We start from the raw sequence: 5,000 nt of genomic DNA on the forward strand, positions 1-5,000 counted from the left end.
GACAGGAGTGGTCCTGGATATTTCTCCACGGACCGCAATGTGCGTTCGAAATGTCGATGTTCAAATGTGTCCTGCAGTTCACACTATGACGCGCAGTTAACTGCGTTCTTCATCGACCCGCGAGCCAAGTGATCCACCGTTCAGGGTAATCGTTTTGTTTTTGTGTGTGTTTTTGTATGAGAAAATATAAAAGGTGCGAAAAAATTAAACAAAAAAAATTTGAAAATAATACTTATCATTAACGTGTACGACAAATGAAAAGAAAGAAAATCTCTTTTATTTGCGTGGTTGTACACAAAAATTAAAATATTATTTCAAAGTATCAATAGGCGATAGCGAACGCTAATCAAAGCGTGTCGCAACGCACACGTCGCGAATCGACGAGAGAGAGTCAACCGTCTCGGATTCGATTTTGATTCGTATCATTCACGTGTTTTTGTATTTTTTTCTTTTTTGCGAGTCTTTGACAACAACAAAACAAAAAGAAAAAACCAACGTTAATGATCCTTCCGCAGGTTCCCCTACGGAAACCTTGTTACGACTTTTACTTCCTCTAAATGATCAAGTTTGGTCAACTTCCCAGCAACGCCGACGGCCGTGAGGCCACCGCGTGTCGGTCCGAAGACCTCACTAAATCATTCAATCGGTAGTAGCGACGGGCGGTGTGTACAAAGGGCAGGGACGTAATCAACGCGAGCTTATGACTCGCGCTTACTAGGAATTCCTCGTTTATGGGGGATAATTGCAAACCCCAATCCCCAGCACGAAGGAGTTTCAACGGGTTTGCCCGGGCCTCTAGGGCCAGGGAGAACATGTTGATTCCTTCAGTGTAGCGCGCGTGCGGCCCAGAGACATCTAAGGGCATCACAGACCTGTTATTGCTCAATCTCGTGCGGCTCGAAGCCGCCGGTCCCTCTAAGAAGAATTTTTAATACGTCGCCAGTGAGTTGCGCTCCCCGAGAGTCGCGCACACCTTGAATGACGACGCCTATTTAGCAGGCTAGAGTCTCGTTCGTTACCGGAATTAACCAGACAAATCGCTCCACCAACTAAGAACGGCCATTGCACCACCACCCACCGAATCAAGAAAGAGCTGTTAATCTGTCAATCCTTCCGGTGTCCGGGCCTGGTGAGATTTCCCGTGTTGAGTCAAATTAAGCCGCAGGCTCCACTCCTGGTGGTGCCCTTCCGTCAATTCCTTTAAGTTTCAGCTTTGCAACCATACTCCCCCCGGAGTCCAAAATCTTTGGTTTCCCGGAAGCTGCCCGCCGAGCCATTGTAGTAACGTCGGCGGATCGCTAGATGACATATTTTACGGTTAGAACTATAGGGCGGTATCTAATCGCCTTCGAACCTCTAACTTTCGTTCTTGATTGATGAAAACACCTTTGGCAAATGCTTTCGCTGATGTTCGTCTTGCGACGATCCAAGAATTTCACCTCTAACGTCGCAATACGAATGCCCCCAGTTATCCCTATTAATCATTACCTCGGAGTTCTGAAAACCAACAAAATAGAACCGAGAATCATATTCTATTATTCCATGCACGAAATATTCAAGCGGCATTTTGAGCCCGCTTTGAGCACTCTAATTTGTTCAAAGTAAAATTGTCGGCCCACCTCGACACTCACCGAAGAGCACCGCGATAGGATTTTGATATTGAACCGGCGTTTTACCGCCGGCTCACCGACGATATGCTCCGCAGACGTGTCAGTATCACCGCGGATGCGGTGCACCGACAGCGCGGCGCACAAATGCAACTACGAGCTTTTTAACCGCAACAATTTTAGTATACGCTATTGGAGCTGGAATTACCGCGGCTGCTGGCACCAGACTTGCCCTCCAATTGTTCCTCGTTAAAATATTTAAAGTGTACTCATTCCGATTACGAGGCCTCGTAAGAGTCCCGTATCGTTATTTTTCGTCACTACCTCCCCGTGCCGGGAGTGGGTAATTTGCGCGCCTGCTGCCTTCCTTGGATGTGGTAGCCGTTTCTCAGGCTCCCTCTCCGGAATCGAACCCTGATTCCCCGTTACCCGTGACAACCATGGTAGTCGCAGAAACTACCATCGAAAGTTGATAAGGCAGACATTTGAAAGATGCGTCGCCGGTACTGGACCGTGCGATCGGCAAAAGTTATCCAGATTCATCAAAATTAACGACTTCGGACGCATGGCCCTCCGCCGATTGGTTTTGATCTAATAAAAGCACTCATCCCATCACTGGTCAGAGTTCTGATTGCATGTATTAGCTCTAGAATTACCACAGTTATCCAAGTAACTGAGTAAGATCTAAGGAACCAAAACTGATATATTGAGCCATTCGCGGTATCGCCTTAATACGGCTTGCACTGAGACATGCATGGCTTAATCTTTGAGACAAGCATATAACTACTGGCAGGATCAACCAGGGAGCTGCTTACGCAAACGACACGCCTACACCGCGGTCACGCGGCTTCGGCGAGCCGCTGGCTCGGCGGCGTCGAGGGGCGCGCGCTTGCGCGCGCGCCTTCTCGACACGCGTGAACGTAACGCGTCGAATTTGCACGCGACGCGACGTTCGCGCTTCATATCGATAGACTAACTTTGACCGGTCTACGAGCGGCCGTCCCGTCACGATCTCGCAACGAGGTGATGTACAACGATGCTCGACCACTGTGAGGGACATAAAACTGCAACGAACACGACCCCGCGGGCGGGAATCGATGTTGTGACAATTTGAAAATTGAACATTCATCTAAACGCAACTTCTCAATTTTTATTCAATACGTTATTGTAAACATATTAAAACTCGGCTGGCAATTACATGCGCACACACACGCATGATTCGCACTAGATACGATCAACGCCCGGAGCTTGAGGGATAAATTCCAACACGACGCTGCGCACACCGTTTCGACGATGGGCGCGTGTGCGTCCTCTTTTATACATTCTTTACATATACGGTCGCCGTGGCGACCGCGCACGTGTCGAACACGCTAGGCGCCCTGCGTTGAGGTGTGCCTAGAAGCGTATTCTTTTAACATCACAGATAACACCGGGGGAGACGGTCCCAAATCTTGGTCGATTGGTAACATCACCATACGGTCTGCGAACGCGGTGCTATAATATAATTTTATATTATATTATATAAAATATGAGGAGGAGTAGTATGTATATTCTTTGTTATTTTGTGTTGACACAAGAGAGATATATAAAATGTACTATACACCACACACACAGAGAGAGAGAGAGCTGGGAAAGATCTCGGCGGTCTCGCATTCGAAATACGAATTTGATATAATTTCCTCCGAAAATCCATACCCATATCTATATCATCCATGCGCGAATATATGTATATAATATTCTCACACTTCGCACAAACACAAAAACAAGAACACATTCTATTCTCTCTCGTCCGTCGTTCGTGTCTATTTGAGACGAACGACGCGCGGCAACGAGAACGAGTCGACGCTGTGCGCACGACTGTTTCGCTCCACATCTATACCGAGAGCAATAGTCCGCGTCGGCATTGGAGCGGACGTCGAATGTTTCTCGTAGAGCGAGCGAGAGAGAGACGATTTTTCATTTTATTATGTATGTGTATTGGCGTGCAGTAGTAGCACGTAGTAGTACTAGTAGTAGTAGTAAAAAAATATTATTATTTATTTTATTGACTGATATGATTTTGTTTGTTTTCTTTTTTTTGAATAGACATTTGTATTGATAGATATGTTTCTCGTTGAAGCTCGCAGCACACGCTCAGAGAAATGGCAATGTGGGTTTATTTGAAGAAAAGAAAAAACAAAAAAAACAATTATATTTATTAATAATATGTATGTATGTATGTATGTATGTATGTATGTATGTATAATAATGAATTATAATAATTATTCCGATGCAACGTCAGAGGAAAATGTTTCTCGTACAGGTGCGGCGCGCGACGGCCGGCCGCTCGACAGTTTCGCGCCGAATGTTTCTCGTTGAAGCTCGCAGCACACGCTCAGAGAAATGGCAATGTGGGTTTATTTGAAGAAAAGAAAAAACAAAAAAAACAATTATATTTATTAATAATATGTATGTATGTATGTATGTATGTATGTATGTATAATAATGAATTATAATAATTATTCCGATACAATGTCAGAGGAAAATGTTTCTCGTACAAGATCGCCACGCGACGCGACAAGATGCCGTTCAACGGCACGATATCTACAACTCTGTCGATAGATATGTAGATAGTATCTACTCTGTCAAGTATATGTGTGTAACGTGTGGTGGTGTGTGGTGTGGGGTTTTGTTAGCGATAGCGATACGTTTCTAGTTAAAATTGAATATTTAAAAATAAAAACTCTTCTGGTAAGAAAAACTATTTATGGTTTATTATGGTGTGTCTAGTGCAACAACATCAACATTGTCATAATCATAATAATATAATTATTATTAGGGCTATAGGTTAACCTTCCAAATAGGGACCGTCGATTTAAATGTCGATATTTTTAATTATTCTAGATAGTACTCACTAAAAGAAACTTAAGTGCTTGCTTACTTACTTACTTACTTACTTAGTTGATTGAGTTTTTTTTTTGTTTTTTTGAAACTTTTTCATACAAATTGATATATAAGACATATATGGCCGTTACCGACCGCCGACCAAAATCTATTTCATAAAACCGACATAAAATTGATGTCAAACGTCAATCACTTTGAGTTGACTAAGTGTAAGGGTTCAGATTATTTTGAAAGTATCGATCATTTGCGATGCATACGAGAAAAAGATCATTCATTTCATTGTTTGTAAGTTGTAAATTTTGTGTATTATATTGTAATTCTTGAGTGAGAATTGAGTGTTTACTTACTTACTTACTTACTTACTTATTGAATATCCAAAAAGTACCCAAAACCGAATCAGAGCGCCCCACTATCCACGCGGTCTTGTCTGCCCTACCCCTAGAGTGTATATAAAAGCTCGGAGGCGCGCAGGGAGAGCAGCCCTCACCCGCCGTACCCAAAGCGCGGGCA

The 5,000-nt window shown here is 43.8% G+C and overlaps 2 non-coding genes across 2 annotated transcripts in view; both read right to left on the minus strand.

The window, feature by feature from the left end:
* LOC123719399 overlaps nucleotides 1-148 on the minus strand; it is a 157-nt gene extending 9 nt beyond the window's left edge. Inside the window, exon 1 of the ribosomal RNA XR_006755454.1 lies at nucleotides 1-148. This exon is cut by the window's left edge and continues 9 nt beyond it. This is a non-coding gene — a ribosomal RNA (5.8S ribosomal RNA).
* Nucleotides 149-498: 350 nt separating this feature from the next.
* On the minus strand, nucleotides 499-2,413 carry LOC123719406. The gene has a single exon (XR_006755460.1). It is a non-coding gene; the product is annotated as a small subunit ribosomal RNA (ribosomal RNA).
* Nucleotides 2,414-5,000: the final 2,587 nt, after the last annotated feature.

Source organism: Pieris brassicae, unplaced genomic scaffold (assembly GCF_905147105.1).
Source record: "Pieris brassicae unplaced genomic scaffold, ilPieBrab1.1, whole genome shotgun sequence".
Classification (NCBI taxonomy): Eukaryota; Metazoa; Arthropoda; class Insecta; order Lepidoptera; family Pieridae; genus Pieris; species Pieris brassicae.